This window comes from Amphiura filiformis, chromosome 12, assembly GCF_039555335.1.
Source record: "Amphiura filiformis chromosome 12, Afil_fr2py, whole genome shotgun sequence".
NCBI lineage: Eukaryota > Metazoa > Echinodermata > Ophiuroidea > Amphilepidida > Amphiuridae > Amphiura > Amphiura filiformis.
The window spans coordinates 19978090-20004813 of NC_092639.1; the positions used below are offsets into that span (position 1 = coordinate 19978090).

Below are 26724 nucleotides of genomic sequence, written 5' to 3' on the forward strand. Positions count from 1 at the left end.
AATTTTGTAAATGATACCTTGATATTTTTGCCAAATTGCTAGTCTCAGCAATATGCTAATTAGTTTTCTGCCTTACACAGGATTGAATAGGGATTAGCAAAGTTCAACTGTAAATTATTGATTAAATAATCCTCCTTTTAATAATTTGAAGGATTTGAAAGTCCACTCATTCCCAAGGTCAAATACCATGAAATTAAGAATTCCAAAATGTTATTTATTTTATAGGAATGTCATCTTTAAAGGCCTATAACTCGAAAAATGCCTGACGACTTGTTCCGGGTTTTGTTGGAGCTGGTCACTTATGTAAAAGTTCTTACCATAAATAAATATGAGAAAAAATGGGTCAAAGTTGGGTCCGTTTTTATTGGGATACCCTGATATAATGAACTGCTATTAGTGCTAGTTACGCCGATTTGTAAGACGAAACTGATTTGTCCTCATTAACTAGAGTTCGTCTGAGTAATATATAGAGTAATTAATTAATTGATTAATTAACTGTATTTTGCTCGTGTCTAAATGTCTGGACTCAGACTTTGAAGGATTTCAGCTGTTGCATAGGTCAGGATAAACCCGGGATGGACAAGAATGACCTATATATTAAGATTTTTGTTGGATTCGGCAATTCAGCATCGAAGTGGTTACGTAAATCTCTTGGTTACCGGATTGCGCTATTTGTCATATACTTTGTGTGGTGATTGTTTCGATCGTGGTTCATTACTCAAGCGCATGATCCCGTTGATGACATAGTAACATTACGTAACTTCGATACTGAATAGAGATTGCCCATTTTAAGGGATCTGGAATGAGCGTTTTGAGCGTTTCGACAGTATTTTTTGTGGGACATGAGAGCACATCAGACATATCGAATTGCATTCTGAATACGAAGAATGTCTTTCTGATATCAAATAATTTTCATTTTTGAAATTCATGATATAATACAAATTTTATGACAAATTATTAAAATTTTATATTTTTCACATTTTTGATATATAACAGTCCTCGAAGTAAATTTTATAAATCTAATCATATATTCTTAAAGTGTATGTAGCTGGGAAGAAAAAGCCGACGATCAATTGAAAATGTTGACCTTTCATATTGAAGATATGGATTTTTTCCCAAAAGACCTATTTTTTTTGGTGTTTTGGGAAAAAATCCATATCTTCAATACGAAAGGTCGAAATTTTCAATTGATCGTCGGCTTTTCATCCCACCTACATACACTTTAAGTATAAATCATCAGATTTATAAAGTTTACTTCGAGTATATATACTGTTAAATATCAAAAATATCAATTTTTAATCATTTGCCATAAAATGTGTATTACATTGCGAATTTCAAAAAATCAAAATTATTTGATATCAGAAGGAAATTCGTCGTATTCAGAATGCAATTCGATATGTCTGATGTGCTCTAATGTCCCACAATAAATACTGTCTAAACGTTCATACCCCAGCCCTTAAGGCGTCTGTCCAAGTTTGAAAAACACCTCCAAAGTTTCATTTATGGATTTTCAGATTCTGAGGACAAAAGCTCTATTTTTTTTCTTCCAATAAGCAAGATTTCCAAAGGTTTCATTGGGTTTCATTTGTTTTTATCCCGCTCTCTGTCGTTGCTATGAGCCTGCCATGCACAGAGGAGAAAGCAGGGGAGAAAAGGCTATTCACGGAACAATATGTGACCGTTCACGGCGAATGAGCCGTAAATTCCTCCCCCGGTCAATTTTGTTTTATTTCATGTTTAACAAATATACATCATAAGCTTTAAAATGGTATATCATTTGACTTCAAACGATACCCAGAAGCGGGGTTATAGTTTGTTAAACTTTGCTCCTTCAACGACATTGAATACGACATTCGTACACATTTTACGCTGTAACTCAGAATACAATTTAGGGAATTTACGGCTCATTCGTGCTGTACGGTCGCATATTATTATATCTTGCATAATATGGAGAACACTTAGTTTATTTACCAATGAAATATAGTTCTTGTTCGGTGATCATAGCATGTAATTTAAAGGAAGTTTAGCATTTTTAAAGATTTTCACAACATCATCTCTAACCCCTATATGACCTTTGGCATATTTAACTTGGGTCACTTCTTGTGGCCAAGTTTGGTGTATAAGGTGTATATGCTCCATTGCTTTGTACTTTAATATTGCACTGTGCGTTCCCTTACGGTACTTTTGGGCGAATTTATCACCGTCCCTCAATCAAAGCAGTTTGATGATTTTAACGATTTTGTACCATTTTAAAGAAGACACTTCATGGTTTTTGAATCTCTGAGTTTGAAATTTACTGCCGATATTTGAAATTACGGCTCTTAATCCACACACTGCCTATTTTTATTGAGACACCATGTTGAGTGATGTCGATAGTTTTTATCATTAAGTAATTAACCGTTATTTAATTAGTTTAATGAGGCAACATTTCCATGATTATGACAAGTGACGTTATACATACTACAGCTGTAAAATATGAGTATCATGGTAGTACCAGGACGTACACGTGCAGTAATAGGCACATTGCAGCATAGTCTATGATTGCAGCGGCGTAGCCAGGGCAGCTTCCCCCTTGATCTTGCCCCCCTAACAGCAGTTGGATGCTGACCGCCCTGATATTAAAGATTTATAAAGCCTTTTTTTGTACTTTTTAGCCCTTTTTGTACCATTTAATCGTCCAAATTTTTCACCATTTTTTGCTCTGGGAATTCCCCAAAAAAAAAATTATTTTCACAACCCTAAAGAAGACATCGGAATTCCCAAGATAAGACACCTTTTTATTTTAGGCTTGGGAATTCCCAAACATTTTGCCTGTCTTCTTTAGGGACACTGGGACTTACCAATTTTTTAATCATTTTATTGTCAAAATGGGAATTCCCATGATTACATAGGCCTAAGTATAAACTTGAAGGTTCGACGGTCCTTTGACGCAAAAAGTTTAGTCACCCTGCCCTGGTTCAACGGTTGATAACATAAACATGATCGAAGTCAAATAAAAACATGGTCCATAATGATATGTAAGGTAAACAATGGTAAACGAATTGTAATAAAAAAAAATTGCGATAAAACATTATATGGTACCTGGCCCGGGTAGCGATATTTTTTTACTGGTCAATTTATTGCCATTATTAATATATTATTAACTCTTACTTAACAAAAGAAAACAAATTTATAACAATTAGAATTCTACCAGGGTTCGAAACCACAACCTTAAGATTAACAGTCGAGAGCTACGCTATGAGTCGTTCTGCGAGAAATGCGTTTGTTCATCGTACTTGGTTTGTTCATCGTACTTATTGATTACGGAATAAAGCGCATACACACGATATGCTATTACTGTACTACTAATGTGTTATATTATTAAAGCATTATGCTTTAATAAACCACCAAGTCTATTTTAAATATATACCAGCTCCCTTCTTGCTTAAGCCCTTTACTGTGGATGATTTACCTTACTTGGATTTATTTATCATTTGATTTATAAAGTTTACTTTGAGGACTGTTAAATATCAAAAATATCAATTTTTAATCATTTGCCATAAAATGTGTATTATATCGCGGATTTAAAAAAAAATATCAAAATTATTTGATATCAGAAGGACAGTCTTCATAATTGTTCCCATGTCCCACAAAATAACTGTCCAAACGTTCATATACCCGTACACCAGCCCTTTTCGATCATAATCCTTGACATTGGCACACCGACACCGCCTGGCTAATAATTATTTGGTGCGGCAGAGACACTAAAATGAATACACGGGATCGATACACGTGAATTGCTATGCACGATTTTGATATCAGACGAAAATCTTCGGATACCGGGTTAGAAAATGATGAATATCTCCCGTAAATGAATTTTTCTCAAGAAACCAGATGTGGTCTCATACACTTGAAAATACGTGTTGAACAGATATGATGGTCGCTAGAATGCGCTTTGAAAATTGGCCATGCGCTTTGAACTCAAAATCGGACTTGACTAAAACTCTAATTTTATATTGCGTTGGTCCTGTATGGACTACATCGTGTAGTACAGCTGCACTCACTGCAGTATAAAAGTCGATGACCATTGACCTCAATGGGGTATACAAGCTTATTCACGCACAACCAAGATTGATATGTAAAAAAAAAATAAAGACTGATTGACTGATTGATCAATTACCCGGCTATTGTGAGTAGCCTTAGTCATGTCCCTCGACTAATTATTCGTCTCAAAGAGCTTCAAAGGTCTTAACCAAATGGCCAATCGTGGCTGTGGATTCAACCTACCATGGCGATTTCTGCCATGAAGATATAGGGTCGATGACACTGTGATTGGTATAAGTGTGTCTAGTACTGTCTACGTGCAAAGCAATGGCAATGTTACGTTCTACTGCAATTTACAGGACATACTAAAATACCAGCCGTTGAAATATATATAATAATTATATAAATATTTATTATTATAGCCAATATAGTTATTTACTATCTATCAAATCCTATACCGCCTTGTTCGGGTCTAGTACACAGATTGGTCGCACAAAAAAAATCAATAGGTTAAGTTCTTAAAGCCATGATGTGTGATTTGCTCCACAGCAACGCCCTCAATATATTTCTACTTTTTGCACCATTGTAATGGCCATTGGTGTACATAAATGCTCTGTGAAAAACTAAGCCTGAAGTGCTTTAATTACAGTAAATTTAAGGGGTACTACACCCCTGGCCAATTTTGTGCCTATTTTTGCATTTTTCTCAGAAATTATAGCGCATTGGTGACAAGTAAGATATGTATATTATAGGGGCAAGGACTACAACTACTGCACTGGAAATTTTATTTCAGCACAGATAACAGTTGTGGTGTTACACTCAAAATGAGGAAAACCAATATTTGATCAATAAATCAATAACTACTTGCCTTGAGTTGCTGAATTGTCAGTGCAGTAGTTGTAGTTCTTTCCCATATAATATACATATCTTATTTGTCACCAATGCGCTATAATTTTTGAGAAAAATGCAAAAATAGGCACAAAATTGGCCAGGGGTGTAGTACCCCCTTAACATTTATAATGAGTGCTGAATAAACACATCGCCTGCGTGTGTACATTGAATCATTGAAACATGTTGATAATGGTATTGATCAAAGGAAACCCGGACTATATTGTGGGCGAAATCGTTTTAGTCACGGGATGCATTCTGGGCGCTGCATGAAAATCTTCTTTGGTGATCATCCTTGCCTGGTTATTATTATTATATAAATTATTATACAATTATTTGATCATAAAAGAGCGCCGTTTCACAACATAAAACTCCGTCCTCTGTCATTCGCGTGATTTTTTTGCACGTATGAAAACCTTGCTAACACATCTCGATTTAGGGAGTTAATTTGTTATGAATTTGTGCTCCCAAAATAACTTTTCTAACTTCTGGGAGCACTCCCAGAATAGATTTTCCACATGCAGAGCTGTTCTTTATAAAACTCCTTTGATGGGGGTAATTATTTCATAACATGACATTTGTACAAATGGGTTCATTATTCCTGTTCTTTGGAACTTACAAAGTAAGAGTTTCGGCTAAATTCTTCAATCAATAAAACAATAAATCAGAAGCGAAGGTTGATCCACAGGCCTCAGCACACTTTACAGTGTAGTCCCACCAATCATCGTGATAATAATACAATCGGCGAGCTGATACACGCATTGTAGGCGCTGGAATGAAATAGTAATTTTCTTCGCTTTAACTAATTTGTTTGGCTCGAAATTAAACGAGGACAATAAGATCAGTGAAACCTAACATTTAAATTGGAATCTATTCTTTATGCAAATCACACATTATGGCTTTAATATAAGAAATCACTATCTACTGGAGATAGCACTATGATATTATGGCAATTCTTTATTTCTTTAATACAACAATTGCTATCTACTGAAGATAGCACTGTGATTTTATGGTAATGCTTTTTCGCTATAGTAAGACTAAAATTCGCGCTGGTCCCCGCTAGACGAGTAAACATTTCCATAATCTCCAGTTGACAAGAACGTCTTGTACTAATGGAATAAAGCATTGCCATATATACCACAGTGCGGCTATCTTCAGTAGATTAGCAATTATCGTTTTAAAGAAATAAAGAATTGTCATAATATCACGGTGTTATCTTCAGTAGATAGCAACGTTTGCAATATTGCTATACGGTAATATTGCAGTACTATCTCCAGTTGATAACAATGTCTTGCATTGATGGAATAAAGCATCACAGTGTTATCTTCAGTATTATAGCAATTCTTGTATTAAAGAAATAAGGCATGCCATAATACTACAGTGCTATCTTCAGTAGATAGCAATTATTGCAATAAAGGAATAAAGCATTGTCATAATACTACAGCGCTATCTTCAGTAGATAGCAATGTTTGCAATATAGCTATATAATATCGCAGTGTTATCTTCAGTAGATTAGCAATTATCGTTTTAAAGAAATAAAGAATTGTCATAATATCACGGTGTTATCTTCAGTAGATAGCAATGTTTGCAATATTGCTATACGGTAATATTGCAGTGCTGATATCTCCAGTTGCTAACAATGTCTTGTTTTGATGGAATAAAGCACCACAGTGTTATCTTCAGTATTATAGCAATTTTTGTATTAATGGAATAAAGCATTGCCATAACACCACAGTGCTATCTCCGGTAGATAGCAATGCCATAAAATAAAGAAATAAAGCATTGCCATAACACCACAGTGCTATCTTCAGTAGATAGCACTGTCTTGTATTAAAGAAATAAGGCATGCCATAATACTATAGTGCTATAAAAAAAAATATTTATTTTATTTATTTACTATAGTGCTATCTTCAGTTGATAGTAATTCTTGCATTTAAGGAATAAAGCATTTCCATAATATCACAGTGCTATCTTCAGTAGATAGCACTGTCTTGTATTAAAGAAATAGGGCATGCCATAATACCACAGTGCTATCTTCAGTAGATAGCAATTATTGCAATAAAGGAATAAAGCATTGCCATAATACCACAGTGCTATCTTCAGTAGATAGCAATTATTGCAATAAAGGAATAAAGCATTTCCATAATATCACAGTGCTATCTTCAGTAGATAGCACTGTCTTGTATTAAAGAAATAGGGCATGCCATAATACAGGCTGAGTCAAAAAGAAGTAAACTCATGCTTGAGTGGCTATAACTAGAGATCTGTTAGGAATCTGCAAAAAATGCGGAAAATACCACTGGAAAGTTTACACATCTAAATAAAAAAAGAATTGTTGCAATTGCTCACAGCAAACTAAAGTTATACTCATTTGAATATAACCACCTATTTTTGTAGCTGCACACGGCTGATTGATTTTCATCCTCTTCAATTTCGAATCAACAAAGTGCTAACAGGATGTATTGTTGAATTGACAACCTTTGCTATTAACTAATTACAAATAGCGTCCCCAGGATGAAGTCCATGGCGGTACTGTAGTTTGTAGGGATACCAATTCAAGTCTTTACGAACGATCCGGCAGAAACTTGATTGGGAATGTTGGGTTAAGGATTGCGTCTTGAGCTGATCTTTGGATCTTGCTGTATTAAACATATGTCTAACTCTAGCAATGTTCACTTGTGATCTAGCAGTTTGTGATATGCCTGAAGCTTCCGGCTGTCTGTTCCTTAGTGTCCCGTGCACATTGAGCTTGTTCACATTCTTATATACTGCTCCTTACCTGAAGGCCTATGCTTACATGGAATCCGATTAGCTGTGGGAAATTGGAGACGAAAAAGACGCTGATTTTCATGATATTTTCGTCGACAGAAACGTGCGCTCCCGTGCGGTAAATTGTTGTGCCATGTTGTCATTTGGCCCGTTTCATTATAATGTAGTGCAATGAGGCAAAATTCAAATTGAAAAGAACCCTTTAACAGGTAGGAATTATTATTTTATCAAAACCACACCTGCCACGTAACTTTATTTGCATTTGCATATCGCGCCTTACCAATCAATACAATAGGTACTTGGGAAATGAAACCGCGTGCAGCTATAAAAATGGGTGGTTGTATTCAAATGAGTATAACTAGAGTTTGATGGGAGCAATTGCAACCATTCCTTTTTTCATTTAGACGTGTAGAAGTTGCTCTTTCTGATGATGTTTTCATTTTTAGCAGATTCCTTACAGAGCTCTAGTTACAGCCCTTCAAACATGAGTTTACTTCTTTTTGACTCAGCCTGTACCACAGTGCTATCTTCAGTAGATAGCATATACCACAGTGCTATCTTTAGTAGATAGCAATTCTTGCATTTAAGGCAGTACTATCTACTGAAGATAGCACTGCCTTAAATGCAAGAATTGCTATCTACTGAAGATAGCACTGTGGTATTATAGAAATGCTTTATTCCTTAAATGCAAGAATTGCTATCTACGGAAGATAGCACTGTGGTATTATAGAAATGCTTTATTCCTTTAATGCTATCTACTGAAGATAGCACTGTGGTATTATGGCATGCCCTATTTCTTTAATACAAGACAGTGCTATCTACTGAAGATAGCACTGTGGTATTATGGCATGCATTATTTCTTTAATACAAGACAGTGCTATCTACTGAAAATAGCACTGTGATATTATAGAAATGCTTTATTCCTTAAATGCAATAATTGCTATCTACTCAAGATAGCACTGCAGTATTATGGCATGCCTTATTTCTTTAATACAAGAATTGCTATAATACTGAAGATAGCACTGTGATGCTTTATTCCATCAATACAATACATTGCTATCTACTGAAGATAACAATGCGATATTATATAGCTATATTCCAAACATTGCCATCTACTGAAGATAGCGCTGTGATATTATGACAATGCTTTATTTCTAATAATAATAATAATAATAATAATAATAATAATAATAATAATAATAATAATAATAATAATAATAATAATAACACTAATATTAATAATAATAATAATAATAATATAATAAATAATCACGTCAATCGGAAAAGTGTACATTAGTGGCTGTATTGGTTCGTGAACACACTGGTTATGGTAAATGCGCTGTACTATTGATTTATAACAACCTGATAATAATGTGCTGGGGAATTCATAATTATAAAACAATCGTGACAATCAGGAATATTTCATCACCTAATTAATATGAAGTCAATATTTCACAAATTTCTTAAATATTCTAGTAAAAATCCAGGCCTGTAAATTTCATATAAACACATATCTTACATACCATAAATTCCAAATCATCTTGAAAAACAGCCGTCGCAAATTAAAACAATGAACTTAATAGCAAGTGTTTTATACAGGTAACCAGGTGTGTGTGGTGCGATGTTCGATCGACATTCACTTATGACGTCACAACTATGCCAGATATGTGTTTTAATTAATTAAAATTAAATATATAACGAGCCTTATGAATGTTTGGTATTTCGGTTATGTATAATATTAATTTCTATTATTTTCATCACAGCTGAATAGAATGATGGCATGCAACACACGATATGTATGTTATTACCAGATGTATAATTATTGTTTTGAATTTTATGCTTTGTTTTATATTTAATTTATTTTTTGTTTTGAGCAATTTGAAAGTGTCTAAATTTGAAATCGGAATTTAAAAAAATATTGCAAATACGTGGAAACATGAAGTGGCCAGTATCATCACACAAGTTAGTCTTGAAATGAATCAAATGTATTTTTATAATGATGGTCATCAATTGCATGTAGGCCTATGCCGTGTATTTTTAATTCAATGTGAAATTGCAGATACGCCACGGTTTTTAAGTAAAAACTTCGTTTTGTGATTTGGCATACCGGCGTATCATGATACGACGCCATAGGCCACCTTGTAAGACGCGCTTGGGTCCTGGTGGGACCAGGCTCAAACAAAATGCTCAAGCCAGGCTAAACAGCTATAAGCATGCTGGCCTGTATGGAAAGAGAAGTGAGAAACATATTTGAAGACAAAGAACAAGGAAAAGAAGGCCACTCCCAACAATCAAGTTAACAATTTTACTGTCAGCCTTTGGGTCAAGAGAAATGCAGTGCTTAATCCAATCTCAACTGCCACTGAGGCTTATGATTCGACATACTGTCGTATCACATTACATATCACTATAGAAACACATAGGTTGTCAAATTTTGCATGTTTTGGCATACTGTCGTATGAGTTTGCAGATTAATTACTTCTAATTAGTGAATGAATAAAAAAGTTTGTATTTATATGTTGATGACAAAGACAGATATATTATTGATTACATTCTATAATAAACATATTTCACTTTGGAGCTCTCCAGTGGGTCTTCAAAAATTGTAAAAATTTTAAATACGATTTTCTCAAAACTGCATTTTTCGTTTTAGGCAACGTCAAAAGCCCGACGGATTGGTTCCCCATTCTTAATGAACGTGTTTTTCCTAGATCCAAGCTTCCTTATAAAGTGATCATTTTTGGAACTCTCCCTTGGCCATCTCCAGGCGAGTGTGGTATCACCCACATCACTCATGATAAACTACTTCATCAGCAAAACATATTGACATTTCCAAACCACCGTATACGAATAAAAATATGTGTTATCAGTATAACTGAAACCTCTTCATATTTTCCTAACATTTATACCTTTCAAGAGTATGACCATAAAACCGCGATCAGTAAAACATCGAAGAAAGCTAGGTCAAAATGAAGTTTATGTTGAAATATAAAAATGTAGTGAGCATCCAATATGTTTTTACCACTGATGAAATAAACATCTCAAAAAAAGTAACTAACCCCCCTTAAATAATGGCCATTATTCAAAAAGGGGCTATTGTATTACAAATCTGTAAAATGCGTTGGAAGAAGAATTTATTTCTGCGCATTTTGACACCTCATAGATACGATAACCCAGAAAACAATAAAACACAGGTCGATTTAATGTTTTGAGCTCCAGATTTGAAAGTTGCACTTACATGCAATACAAAAACACTCAGATATCATTACACAGATTTCCTTCCATTATACTGAATACAAATCAATATAGAATTTACTGCAACTTTCAAATCTTGGGTTACATTGATTTAAATGTACGCTGTGACGTCAATATTTAGTCAATTGCTACAAATGAGGTGTCAATATGCAGAAATAAATTCTGCTTCCAACGCATTTTACAGATTTGTAATACAATCCTCCGTTTTTGAATAATGATCATTAATTTAAGGGAGGTTAGTTACTTTTTGTGAGATGTTTATAAGTGACATGTAAATAGGTCTATAGCACACCACCACATTGGGTTCGTTACTTTTAATGCACTCGGTGTTTCTACCGTCCCGACTCAAACGATTCTAGAAGTTGTTCTCACAAGCCCCGCCTACTTTCCCTGCCTTCTCGGCAACCCGGAAGTAACTTTTTCCATTGGTTTGTGTGGTGCAAAATGAGGAAAATACCAATATTTGGCAACGAATTACAGGAATTCCAGTCATAGATCTCGACTGAAAATGGATACATTAGGTAAGTAACACTTTCATTTATGTCATATCAAAAAAGTGTTGGAGATCTATGACCAGTTTGGTAGATAATCGAGTTGAAATGTGGGCATGTTTTTGGCATGGTCTAGGTGGGAATAACAGGTTCGTACATGTAAACTCAATGGAAATCTCTTACGACTAGGCTAAAATACAACAATATTTTGTAAATTTTCCTCGTAAAGAAAAGATCGGTCAAGGAAACCTATATGAATATGTTGTCAATACTTCACTTGACCCAAATATATGATTTATTTTTGTAATGAGAGAATCGCACATGGAATTTTAGAGGGATTTTGATAGCAGTTCCCGCACCGTAGAAAAGCTGCTCTGTCATGAGCCGGAAATTCTATCATGAGCCTAGATCCTGATTTGTTTTGCCAATTGAAGCTTCTAATGTTGGCTGAATGTTTTTGATGATATCATGAAAGTCAATCTGTGACAAGATGTAATTTTGCTACGGAAAGTGCTATGACAAAACGATTTTCAGTTTTGGCTTTCTTTATAATCAAGGAGTTTAATTTGATATAAAATGATGCAGTGTTTGATGGCAAAATTTGACTGAATTCACCTTTCAGGGGATGTAATTTTCTTCGGCAGGGGGTCATGAATATGTCGGTGACTGAAGTCAATTTTTTATGACCCCCTCCATCGCGGATCGCGGGCTAAAATTTTTACGACCCCCCTATCGTGGGTTAAAATTTTTGACCATAAGCGTAAAGAAGGCGCACGGAGAGCGCAAAAATCTTGCATTGTATAAAGATTGTGTGCACATTTTGTTCAAAAAAAGTGTAAGAAAAGTTACACCAGTCGCCAGCCCTTAATAATTCTATAACGCCCCTATTTTGATTGCTACAAAATTATAACCCCCTATTTTTGGTCTTAAAATTCTATGACCCCCCAGTATATTCATGACCCCCCCCTTCTGAAGAAAATGATAGCCCCTTATACCTATAAGGGGCTCAGCTGTGCAATAATTATGAGCCCTGGAAGGAGGGTAAAATTGGGGGGCAAGCAAGCGATCCGAGGGGGGGGGCAAGCAATTTTGGCACACATTCATGGGGTGCCTTTTAAATAAAATGCTCTAAAAAGGCTTAGGAAAACAGTATGGAAACGCTGAAATATGCAAATTTTCATGCTCGCTGTGCTCACAACATATCTAGACCTTTTAAGGTTTGCAAATTGGGATCCCAAAAAATTTGGCATGTGTTGGGGGCAAAGATTTTTGGCAGGCCAAAAGAGGGAGGAAAGCGATTATTTTGCAGGCTGAGAGGGGGGGGCAAGCTATTTTTGGTGGGTCGTTCGGACATTTTATTACCCCCGATAATTATTGCACAGCCCCTAATATGGCACATAAATGAACCCTGTGGTGTGCAACCGATGGTGGAGGGGGGATTGGGGGCACCAGTGGCAAAACTACACTTTCATTGCAATCAAGGGAACAGCTAGCTGGGGGTAAATCTGCCACCACCGCCAAGGGGGGGGTGGGGAATACAGATGCATGTGCTCATTTGGGGGAAGTGGGTGGGCAAGGATTTCAAACCAAGCCGCTGTAACAGCCCCATGCGGGGGATTGTGCCACTGTCCCAGCTTTACCCTGACAAATTGTCTAAAATCCTCTTTTTCTTTTTCAGGCCTACTAAAAGGTCAGAGCTACACTGTACAAGTAACAACCAACTGCCAGTCACCATTAACCAATGCCACTGTGAGCCATTTCATGTCACATTTTGCAGCGGAGGCAGATGGAAGTCATGGAACAAATGAAATATTAAAAAGGACTGAAATAATGACCGGATTCAGAAACGCACTTCAATCTCACTAATTGAAGAACAATACTTGTGTTGAAAGTCGGGACTCATAAATTAGGTGTAACAGAATGTGTGAAAATTTATTAAGATCTATTAGAAATATTCAATCCAATAGATTAGAATTCAATCTAATTCAATTTTAATATATGGGATTAAAATTGCTTAGATTGATTTTTAACCCATTAGATTAAAATCAAATTAGATGTATTCAAATTAGATTTTTAAAAATCCATCCAAATGTTTTTTAGATTAAAAATCAAATAAGATTGAATTCTAGATTGAATATTTCTAATAGATTAGATCCAATTTTGGATTTGTCCCAGATCACAATCACTTAGAGGAATATGCTGAATTGTATTATAAAAATAAAGACTGCACAAAAAATAACGCAGCTGTTATAAACATGCCTGTAGCGTTTGAACTAATAATTGTGTTCACAATATTTCAACATAGAAAGAAGGATGATTTTACGCGCATTTTGATACCCCATTAGTCCAATCTCGTTCAATAATAACAACACAGCAGTGTTTTTAAAGAAAAATACCCGAATTGAAAGTTGCGGTTATTTGTATTGATATGAAGTCATTGATTGAAACCATTGATTGCTGTAAATGGCAACTTTTAAATTTGTGGTTTTTCTTTTAAAGCACTATGTACTGTGTTATCAGTATTGAACGACATTTCACAAATGGGGTATCAAAATGAGCGTAAATAAATCATCCTTCTTTCTATGTAGAAATATTGTGGAAACGATTACTAGTTCTGAACTTATAGGCATATTTCAGCTGTGTTACTTTTTGTGCAGACTTTTTATTGGATATCTTCCATCACACAATAGAGGATACATGTAGTAAAAAAAAATCCCCATCATTTATTATCTATTAAGTAGGTGTGTTCAACTGTTTTGGTTTGTTGGACTTCCTTCTTCATACTTTTTTAATGAAAAAAATAGTGCTTTTATTTTTTCACTTCCTTACAGATCTCAAAATAAATTAAAACAATGATCAAAGCTACATATTCACCATGCATTTTTGTTTATTTCATGAACTCTTGTCTTTCTAATAATTATGTACCAGAGAAATAGGTGTAAAAATACATTTAGTAATGAAGTATGAGATAATGAGTGCAAAAAGACCATTTATTTACAGTCTATTGGCAGCCACTAGTCTTTTGAGAAGGCTTTTGTTCAGACCTTCATTTGGGGGACCCTTTGTCAAGGCCATTTGGCACCACTTGTCAAGAGGAATGAAGAACACCTTGAAGTTAACAAAGATCAGGGGCACAAAGGCCAAAACTGAAAAACTGCAGGCAATGGCCCTGACTGAAATTCGAGTCCAGCTTGTGTGTTAATATGGTGCCTTCACAAAAGACTACATTGTAGCATTGACTGACATCGGCTAGTCTTTCCTGAAGGCTTTGGGTGTGAATGCATTGATGCACAGTCACAGCTTTCATGAAAGAAACAGTGTCTGCCAATAATAAACTATGAACACTTACACTCCTTTAAAAGCATTTATAAGTCAATGGTTTACATGTAGGACCTTCTTTTATTTTAGTTTTATGTTAAGGGTTTACATGTAGGGTCTTCTTTTATTTATTTAATAAATAACAGACATTAACGAGGCCTTAACTGCAATAGCTGCCAAGTGTCATATTTTAGATAAATTATCAAAATGTCTATGGGGCAGCTATTGCAGTTAGGCCTTCTGGTCCTAAACCCTTGATTAGTGGACTGGATACTCATCATATTTACGGGGATGAAGGTAAACCAGTAGCAGCTACTAAACAATTTGGTCTACAATTACTCTATCCTTCATTTGCTAATCCTAAGGTGCGCTAGTCATAAATGTCACTAGTCCAAGAAAAAAATGGTCGCTAGTCCTAATGGCTGCAGATTTTCCATTGCTAAGGTCTTGTAAACCTTATTTATTTTTGGACTTGTGAACCATTTCCTATTTTTTCGGACTAGCGATCCGTATTTTTGGACTAGGGAACCTTGGCTATACATTGGTTCCCCTCAAGTTCAGTAGTGACGTAGGTGCATATTTTAGTGGGCGCCGTGTTGAATCGTGTGCGTAGAGTTAATTGTGTAGCAAAAAAGGGTGGTTCGTGTGGCGCAGCCATGAAAAGACATTGACGTCACTGCTGAATTTGAGGCAAACCAAAGAAAAGTGCCTAGAACATTTCCAATAATTCCATGCAACTTTTACAGCCTGTAAGGAACTATGCATTACGATTACATCACATGATGTCAGAGTCATTTGTTGAGGTCCTTATTATTTTAATAATTGGAGCAAACATTTACTAGTTAGTTTATGCAAGTATTTAAGTTCTCATCAAATGTTCACCCTCCAGAAAAGATTTTCTTCAAAAAATTTAATTGTTGACATAATGTTGGGAAAGTTTTCAATGCATGCGAGTGATAGCCCTACTACGGCCTTTTGACTGTGGTGGTCCAAAACCATGCTATATCGTAAAACCTGGCTATATCCAGAGAACTGCTAAACCCAGACTGCTAATTCCCCCTTTTGGGTGGAGCGGTTAGTGGGTTTTAGCAGTTCTCGGATATAGTGTGTTTAAAAAGCCCTATAGTACGGCTAGCGAGTGATGCGACAGATAACAGATGCCAGCTGTTGACTTCCAAACCATCATCCTCTTTGTCTTTCACGAAACCAGTATCCTCAGTAGTACTGCTGCACCTGGAAATTGGAATAAAATAAAATAATAGCCAATGATTAATTATTACACATTATTATCAGGATTATGGTATCTAGGCTGTTTGTGTGCCTTAAGAGGGTACTACACCCCTGCCCAATTTTGTGCCTATTTGTGCATTTTTCTCAAAAATTATAGGGCATTGGGGACAAGTAAGATATGTATATTATAGGGGCAAGGACTACAACTACTGCACTGGAAATTTTATATCAGCACAGACAACAGTTGTGGAGTTACAATCAAAAATGAGGGAAAACCAAAATTTGAAAAAAAAATCAATAACTACTTGCTTTGAGTTGCTGAATTTTCAGTACAGTAGTTGGGAGTCCTTGCCCTATACATATCTTACTTGTCACCAATGTGCTATAATTTTTGCGAAAAATGCAAAAAATAAGCACAAAATTGGCCAGGGGTGTAGTACTCCCTTAAAGCCTTAATGTACTATCTTTTTAAATTTTTAGATTTTCCTTCCAAAATGATAAATTATTGTAGCAGAGTCATGATATGCTATTTCAATAGGTGTGAGGTCAAAGGTCATAAAGTCAAAAGTAGTCACTTGCAATCATTTTGCAATTTTAATTTTTTTTTATGAACTGTGAGAGCGGAGACAGATTTAAAGCACTAATCTGTAATTTACTAAGTCTACTAGTCGTGCCTAGTTTCATGGGCATAGCCATCTTTTTTTTTTTAGTAAGGAGGGCAAAATAAAACTTAGGTGGTACACGAAAAACTCTGCATTGCAAAAAAAGTTGCATAATACAATTATACATAGAGAGGTTGTATGTCTTTGAGCTTCTAAAAAGGCTTTATTGGGACGTAGTACGCAAAAAATTTCAGTATTTTACACTATTTTCGGTCATGATCAGGTTAATTTCGGTAGAAAAGGGTTCCTTGTCCCTTTTCTTTTGCGCTTCTGATTTTCTCTTTTATTTTTTGTCAGAGGGGCACTTTCATTTCATATATACCTGTCGTGCCTGAGAATTAAATATAGGAACACATAGGAATAAGGTATTGGCATTTTGTGTGGTGTGCTGCACCCCCTTGGCTACAACTTTGTAAATGAAATTACTTACATCCTCCTCAATAAGGAAAGCTGTGCTGTTCGGTTGCAGGTGCTTTGCTTCAGTGTGTGTTTATAGTTCAGATTTTTGGAAGATATGCCTTGCTGAATGGACCTTTCGTGTGCCAGTTTCTGGAAAGACAATACAGTATGACATTGTAATTAAAGCCATTGTAACATTTGCTAAGGGAAAGCCCTGAATATTTTTCAAAATTCTGTTTTTACACGATTGCTTTGTAAACATATAGTAGGCCTACATACTCTGCAAAAATCAAGACTTTATGTTTGCTCACTTGCTGTGGGTTGGGATTGAGACTGAAGATGAAGTCAAAATCATATTTTCCTATAGACGAATCAAATTTCACGCATTCCTGCACCTTAATGGCGGCAATAGCCGCGACGGGGACCAAACTATCTCACCTAAAATGTGAAATGATGCGCCCTTGAAGGATATTTTAAACTGCATTCTACCACCCGTGTTACACGCAGACAAAAGAATGATGACAGTTTACAACACAAAAGAATCTCACATCAAATTTTAAGCGGGTTTAATCCACCCAATTGGGCACTCACAACACCTGTTTGGTGCATGCAGGGACCCTAATAAGGCCAAATAAAAAAATAAACATGTTTCACGTCCCTCCGCTTCCTTTTTTTGAGGTTTCTTCAAATATATTTTTATTTTTGAAATTAGGTTATACCTTTTCTAAATATATTTCTAGCTAGTTAGGATGCTTTCTATAGCCTTGTTAAGATCCAAGCAACATGTTAGGAAGGTTTTGTGATCATTTGAGGTGGTGTAACTCTCCTCCTTTTTCCAGGCATTATTGTATACGCTAAAACACTGAGCTCTAAGTATGGCTATTTACACCAATTTTGTGATAAAAATAGAAAATAAAAAGACCCTCTTCCTCCTTTTTTTCGAAAACCCGGACGTGAAACATGTTGTTTATTTTACTTGGCCTAATGGCCGACCAAATCCTGACCATGACTTGGCTCGTTGGATTCGTCTATACTATAGCGAATCCTCACTGCCAGTTAAAATTAATGTTGTGTCGTTTAGTTTTACTTGTGCATTAAAAAAATTAATGAGTTATAAAAAGAAACTCACCTTGCAGAGTCGAGGTACAAACAACACACCCAACATACTCAGCCAGGAGAACGGTATACACATACACGACATACACTGTATTGCAATGATCATGAATGTACAGTCATGACAGTGCATGAACAACAGATTTGTGTGATGCAGTGGTGAATGGGACAAATCTCGTCATGTTTTCGTGTAGTCCGAGGTGCTCTGACGATAACACTCTGATCGCCAGGCAAATCTACGTGTAGTAGGCCAGTGGGACAACGAAAACGCTACGTGAACGAGCTAGTTTTCGTGGTATATTCGATGTCCGTGGCCTTAAACTGTCCTTATCCATCATGTCATTTGCTTCTCTAAATATTCAGTGAATTGAATACTAATATTACTATTGCAAACTAGTCCAAGCACGTCGCTAAAATGAGGCAAATAATTCGATTTTCGCAACTGGATACTTCTGTCAGTGTTATGACTGTCGCAAAAACAGCTGATCGAGGTCAGAGGTGAAATCTGTCAATCAAACTACTTTCGCGCATGCGCAAATGGCACACCTGAACTTAGGGAAATATTTTGCCGAAGGCATTGAGGTGGTGTGGGTCTATAGTGTATGATAGGTTAACATACGCGCTGAAAAGTATTGGCATAGTGACAACATGCGAGCAGGCATTCACCTCAAAGAAAAATGCCCGGGGAAAATTTAAGGGTACGATTAATGAGTTGATATCATATCATAACTAAAATTCAAAATACATTGAGTTCCAAAAGGAATCTCCAAAAAATCAATCAAAATAGTTTATGAATTATGACTCGTCCCATAATTCTCCAAAAATTAAAAACAATAATTTTATGAACTGCTTCTTTTTACTACACATCATGCAAGTCCAGTGATGCGCGTTAACAACGGAAGAAACAAGCATTGTCTTTAAAAAAGTAATTCGCGTTATTTTACAAATGACATTGGTTATGACCTTGACATAATGACGCTTCATTAATTTGATATGAAATATCTTCTGACTGTGCTAATATTTGAATTAGTCCATTCAAATCATTCATTTATTCATTCATTAATTCATTCATTCGTTCGTTCATTCATTCTTCATCCATTTCTTTTTTTTGTTTGTTGTGGGGTTTTTTTGCTTGTCAGTGTTGAGGACTTTATTTAAAGTTGGGACTCCTGCATGCTCCTCAATGTGGACTTGTTTGCCACTCTGGCAAAAATCCTAGCTTCGCCATGTCATTGCAAGATCCGCCGACTTTGAAGAACCTTCGATCACATGCGCTCTGCCAGCTAAGATTACTGCTTTAGGAGATACCAAGCTATCACTAAAATAGCGCTTGAGGATGCTTTCATCATGGAAATCACACCCATATGCCCATGCAAAATGCTTGTTTGTTTGTTTGTTTGTTTGTTTGTTTGCCCGCCCACTGCAAATGAGGTAAACAAAAGTAAAGGTTGTGCGCCAAAGTGCCCATCTTTTCTTCTTTGCGGCATTTTATTAATATATTGTTATTTGTTGTTGTTGTTGTTGTTGTTGTACCATTAGCTGGCTATGGCTGGTGGACATGGCAATCGAAAATATTCGTATGCCGTACCCTGAAAATTGGTCAGTGCGTGGCTGCGTGCATAATGCGTGCTGGAGTATTGCTTGCAGCCAAATTGGCAGAGAGAAACTTGTTTTGCTGTTTAGCCGTTCACTGAATCGGAACGTTTTGATCCGTACCCTGACCTTAATAATTATTCTCAAATATTTTATTATAGGCTTATTTTATTCATTTATCTATTTATATGTCAAGCTGGTTTGCAATAATTACTTTTTTAGTGTGTTCTTTTCTGTACAATGTGAGAAATCAAAAAAGGTCGACCTTGTGTGGGATGTAGAACAAAACCGTTTCTGATAATGCGGTTGAAATTATGCCAAACATAGATACCTTTAATATGTAAGCATATTTCGATCAAATATTGAATTTGACCATTAATCTTAGGTTTGACCGAGAAAAGAAATTACATCAATGATTTACCCGGATCCGAAAACATGACGAGCTTGTACTGCGCAGGTTCACCTGCATGGAAATTTAAAAAAACGCAGTAGCCTACGCTTAATTCTTTACAAGTGGGCAATTTTTTTCATCTAGGTGATAGATGACTCGTTGCTGTTCAAATAGATCTAAGAGGGTTCGCGCACAATATCTGTGGTACGCGTCACCTCCAAAGTAGGACCCCCCCCCCCCCACCGTGCACCACCCCTATGGTCAGTCAGGGTGTCAGTACAAATTTTGCATGAATAAATGATATTTAATAAGTATGTCAAAGCATTTATAAAACCCTAGAAAAGTCAATCCTAAATAAAAACTAACATTTCAGCACGTCGCGCGGTCAAATGTCAGTGCAACAACCCACCATGCGTACCTCGAGAACATTAAAACCTGGATTGAATTTTAGATGAGCAAAGGTCATTACATAATAACATCTCGAAACGCTAGGATACACAACATGCTCATCTATCACGGCACAGTTCTTTAACCCTAATACATTTGCACGTTCATTGAATGACCTTTGAAAATCTGAGTACAAAAACTCATACTCTGCAACATGAGGTCAAATTTTGCACTATGATTGTTTAATTGAGGTTACTGAACTATGCCATTGGGATGAGGCTATTGTGGCCCATAGTGAAAAAATGTGATCGGTTTTCATTCGCTATTTATTTGTTTGTTTAATTTGCTGCTAACATATTATTAATACGTGTCTTTTCGGACTCTCTATATCAATGCTAAAATAATTTAAGCCTGGGTAAAATATATTTCAAAATTCTTGTTGTTGATTTTAGGCATCGTGTTTATTGACATCACATTAGAAAATTAATTATCTGGGTTTAAAATATTTTGTATTTTTTTTATAGGCCTACGTCTGATTTTTCTTGCCTCTCAGCTGTGTCGAGTATACGTGCACTTACGATCAGAAACGATAAAACTGCCCGGTAAAACTGAGCAACATTTTACTAGTATGTCATATGATTTTTGTGTCGTGCAATGTTATGTAATTTTAGCAGTATTTTTACGTGTTTTATGTTCACTACCGGGTATTTGTGACATTTGAGGCAGTGAGACCTGGGAATTATGCAATTATATCGCACATCATCTGTCAACTTCGGTCATATTCAGAGTGCCTGGACCTACACGATGACTTGGAGTTGTTTATACTCTCAAATCTATAAGGCAAAATAAAAAAATAAACATGTTTCACGTCCCTCCCGCTTCCTTTTTGAGGTTTCCTCAAATATATTTTTATTTTTGAAATGCAGTTATAACTTTTCAAAAAATATGTCTAGGAAGTTGGAATGCTTTCTATAGCCTTGTTAAGATACAAGAAACATTTTAGGAAGGTTTTGTGATCATTGGAGGGGGTGTAACTCTCAGAACAACAAATAAAAAAGGGCCTCCTTCTTTTTCCAGGCATTATTGTATTTATACCAATTTTGCGATAAAAAATAGAAAATAAAAAGCCCCCTCCTCCTCCTTTTTTTCGAAAACCCGGACGTGAAACCTGTTTTATTTTTTACTTGGCCTAATGGTTAATGGTTAACGGTGATACCGGAGGTGATACCGGTTATAATACGAGCCAATATTTTAGGGCCGATAATTTTGGCCCTTGAAGGTAGGCGTTTTTTGGACCTTTGGTACATGGTCCGTGTGCACAAAACCACAAAACAAGTATAGACCAGCCTGGGTTAGCGTTAGACCTGGTATAACTATGGAGGTTAGATTTAGGGAGGGATCCCTTTAATCGTTTCTTTTCCTCGTTATAAAATAAATTTCGGCGCGGCGTTTAGTTTATACTCCTATCAAAGTCCAAAAATTAAACTACAGCCATCTAAAAGGTGAGTCGGTAAGTTAGTAAGTATTAAAGTAACATACACTAATAGGCCTATAGGCTGATAACATTTCATGGTTCAGCAAAAACAATCAGGTTTAAAATAACAAACACGCTGTAAAAACTGTTATCACGAATAGGTGAACTGCACTGATACTATATACTGATACATAGAGAAAGGGCGAAAAAGGGCGATGGCACGCACGGCATCGGCACTGATCATGCTGATCGCGCTTGTAAAACCATGTAGGCCTATACCATGTCATGTGTACCAGAAAGAAAAGCTAGAACTCTCGGGTTCACATTTCGATTTGAATATGTGCCAAGAAATGATACAGAAAAATGAACTGCGGGGAGTTCAAGGACGAAGAACCTGGAATAAACAAATCGTTATGTAATTTCGATTTAAAGGGGCATTTTGCGATCCACAGCCTCATCCCCCACTTTTCTCAAAAAAAGTTGAGATATACCATTGAAAACCTCTGAAAGTTGAGATACTTATACCACTGAAAACCTCTGGCTACACAATGTTTGTGTACAAAAATTTCTTGCTGATTAATTCGTTTAGCAAAAATATCGTCAAATTTGAATTACGTTGTGGTAGGCCTACGCCAGAACGAAATGATGCAAAACGGTGACCTATGGAGCTAGTGTAATACCGTGCATACTCGACTACTCATAAACGCAAAATCGGAATCAACTGACATTTTGGGAATAGGCCTATAGGCCTATAATATGCCTATATATGCTTCTTGCATGACTGAAAAATGAAGAGGATGCTATAGGATCACGAAATACTCCTTTAATCTCTACCGCGAAATGTCACTTTGATTGAATGAAGAAATATACTGCGCCAATAAAGTATCCTTACACTTGGAAATATAATCACAATTTCCAAACTGAACAATACTGAGGTAAATTTGTTTTTTTAATAGATGCACTATCTAAGGGACCGTTCACAAACACTTATACATCTCTGTACTTTTCATAACTTTCATTTTATTTGTCAGTTCTTTTGTTCAGTTTTCTTTTGTTCCTTTTGTTTTAAATTAAAGCCAAACGCATAAATTAGCCAATTACCACTCTCAAACCAGATGTCTAGTCTGTGGAGGGAGTTTTGAATAGGCCAGTTTGTCACTTTTAAAACTGGACCTTCGTCTAATCAAATGCTTGTAACTTTGCTTTTTGAAGTCACATTGGATTCAATGTGGTGTCAAAATGTGCAGGATTAAATAGTGCATCTATTAAAAAAACAAATTTACCCCAATATTGTTCAGTTTTGAAATTATGATTATTTTTCCAAGTGTAAGGATACTTTGTGCGACTCAGGGGAGTTTACGAATACTTTATTGGCGCAGTATATTTATTAGTATACTGCGATTAATTATTTATTGGCCCAAAATGATATTCATGTTTGTTTTCTGCATCATACGGTACCTTTTGACCTCTTTCTCTAATTCAAAAGAGTGCCAAAAGGGATTTTTTTCATACATTTTAATATTTACACATTATTGAATAAAGAGTGCAATATTTGCACGCCACAGAATCTTTACATCATCCATGCGTTACTTTTCGCACTGATGTGAATAATAAATAATATTAGAAAGAAGCTCTTAGCTCCAAAACTTTCACACTCACTGGGCAGATGGCTACCTGTCACCTTTTTAATTATTATATGTGTATTATGTGGCATCGTTTTTATGAGCAACTAGCACTGTTGAAACCAAATCAGCTAGTGAATCAGGATCATGTGACTTCGTAGAGTTGACTGAACCAGCAAAGTTCATAGGCCTTTAATTCAATCGTTTTTGACAGATATATCATATTAGGATCTACAATAATTCTTATATTTAAATTTCACACCTATAGCAGGTTTAAGTGCATGCCTTGAATAAGTGTAAATTTAATAGTTCAAGTACATTTTGTATTTGTATAGGCCTACACATGGAACTCATTGTAGAGGCGGGGGGGGGGGTTTGCCAACTCCAATATTAATTTTTTGTGAAGGTTTGCTAGCTCCCGGAATTCGGAGATGGCGGACTGTCTTTGGGAGCTGTTGGCGTACCGGTAAAAGGGGTTCTTTCGGAGCTGCGAACAGTCAAAATCAGTTTCTTGGTTTTTTTTTGTTGGTTTTTTTGAAAATTACCTGACAAAAACCAAAATGATTTGAGGAATGCCTTTTTAGTAAGAACATGCACACAGAAACAGCAAACCTGTCAACTCTTGAAAATATCCTATATCCTGTATTGTTTTATGGATAAAAATGATTCAAAATGTCATTATGAAATAATTGATATCTTAAACATCAGTTTTGTCTTTTCAACGGGAAAAATTTGATGCAATTTGAGGGCCTATTTTTGATATGGGTATAATTTATATAGGCCTACGTGTAGGCCTATTGAACAATATCAGTCTTTATACATTTTATAATGTACTATATTTAAGTATAAATTGCGAATGAATATAAAATTAATGTGCATGTATAAGGCAAGTATAGGATGGCAGTTTTTAGCCAATTAACTAAAAACTGCAGTGTATTTCTTTATATTAATGATGAGCTTAGGGTAGCCTAAAAGGCAGAAAAGACAAAAAGACGGAACAATTTGGAGTAATTAATTAAAGAGTTGACAGGAAGTTATAGGAGTTAATGTTTGGTTTGCTGTTTCTGTGTGCATGTTCTCATCATTGATGGTTTGGTGGACTGTCATGAAACATGATGGATCATAAAAAAGAGTGATCCTAAAAATGCCTTCCACCCAAACTAATTACAAGACCTCTTCTGCATTGAAGCTGGCTTTCCCTTTTAAAGGGAATTTTTATTAGTAAGATTTTAAAGCTGAAATTGTCTCAATTTTGGTAGTTCACCTGGGATCTTCTGGAGCTGCGCGAAACATGTGTCTTTGACAGATTCAATGCTAAGAATCACACAATTTACCATTTTACTTACAAATTCTTCAGTTTTCTTAGAACGTGGCATGCATCAGGGCAGTATCACCTTAACACTGATCATTCACCTCGCCTCGTCACAGTCCATGAATGGCATGAATTGATTTTAAAGCTATAGCAATAACCCAGATAAATAATATCTTTTAGTAAGCATGTTAAGTCGGATTTTCAGTAATTCCTAGAACCGACTCAAAGATAAATCATGAAATAGTAAAATAGGACATGCAATGCTCTTACGTAATCATAGTGCTATGCTAAGGGACCGTTCACAAACACTTGTAAAGGGGGGGCTGATGCAAAAAAATTTCATCGCGAAAATTTTTCGGGGCCCTCCTTTACAGACCTCAACAATTTCAGGCCCCCCTTTTTTGACATGAAAATTATGGGTCAACCCCATAGAAAAGCATATAAACTCATTTTTTTCAGGCCCCCCCCCTAGGAAGGTCAAAAATTTTCAGGGCCCCCCTTTTTGCATCAGGCCCCCTAACAAGTGTTTGTGAACGGTCCCTAACAACATTAGAATGTTTATGAAACGTGATCGTCATCCATGGCGTTGTCTTTTTTAAAGACAGTTCTTGTTAACAAATAAGGAGTTCAGCTTGGGCATACCAGAATGGTCGACTGCAGATCCGTCGGATAACGCTTTTTCAATGGTAAATGAACTTTGCTGCTTGGATGATGTCACGATGAGGTTAGCATTAATTTATTCCGTATTGAAAAGCCATTCCGGACGGATCTGCACTCGAACGGCCTCATACAGACTGTGAGTCACAATGAAATTATTAAAGAGTTTTGACATTTTATTTTGTGAGTGTAGTGTGAATTGATTCTTCAGAATACTCGCATTTTGACTTGATGATTCGTCGACACTTCCGTTATTTTTTTTAAAAGTATTTAGTGTTGTGACAACTCAATATTTAGGCCAATCAAATTAAAAATTCACCCACCACTAATCCATCTTCCAAAAGCTAACACAAAAACATAGGCCTATCAAAAGTCCCCCAAAATCCAAGTAGGGAACAGTGCCTAATTTGCATTTAAATCCAAAATGGCCGCTTATGCGGGGTGAAATTTCAAATTTGGTCAAATATATTCCTCTCGTCATAATGATTCAGAAAAAGTATAGTTTGACCTAACCCCGATGTACATTTCTTGAGTTATAGAGGAAAAGGACCTTGACCTATTTTGTGATGTTACCTATGTAACAAAACATCAAAAACAATGCAACTTTTCTCATTTTGATTTATTTTTGGCAAAGGAACAATATTTGAGACCAGTAGGAATAAAATTGGAGCATATTTCCATTGTAAACGACTGTGGACCCAAAATTTATTTAACCTTTGACCTTTTTGCCTAATATAACTCAAGAACTGTATGTCGGAGACTGGTCAAACTATACTTTTTCTGTATCCTTATGACGAGGGCAAGACATTGAGACATTGGTATGGTTTTAAAAAATAATTTGACCAACTTTGAAATCCCCCCAGCGCCCATTTTGGATTTATGCAAATTAGGCACTGTTCCACTACTTGGACCTTTGGGGACTTTTGATATTTTCTTTAATATACTTTTCTGAGATGAATGGTGATTAAATGGTTTCTGTTGCAATTAGTGGTGGGTAAAGCCCTGATTTTACTTAATTTGATAGGCCTAATTAATTATTGTCAGGCTGAGATTTAAAAAAAATAGCGAATTAGGTGGGGTATCGTAACCATGGTAACAACGTAGCGTAACAATGAATTTCCTCAAATTTGAAGATTTTTT

The 26724-nt window shown here is 35.9% G+C and overlaps 1 long non-coding RNA gene across 1 annotated transcript; it reads right to left on the reverse strand.

The window, feature by feature from the left end:
* Window positions 1-14295: 14295 nt before the first annotated feature.
* Window positions 14296-18732, reverse strand: LOC140165912 (uncharacterized). Its single transcript, XR_011860785.1, has 3 exons — window positions 18165-18732; window positions 17067-17185; window positions 14296-15977 (listed from the first exon to the last, which is right to left on the reverse strand). It is a non-coding gene; the product is annotated as an uncharacterized lncRNA (long non-coding RNA).
* Between the last annotated feature and the right edge of the window lie 7992 nt (window positions 18733-26724).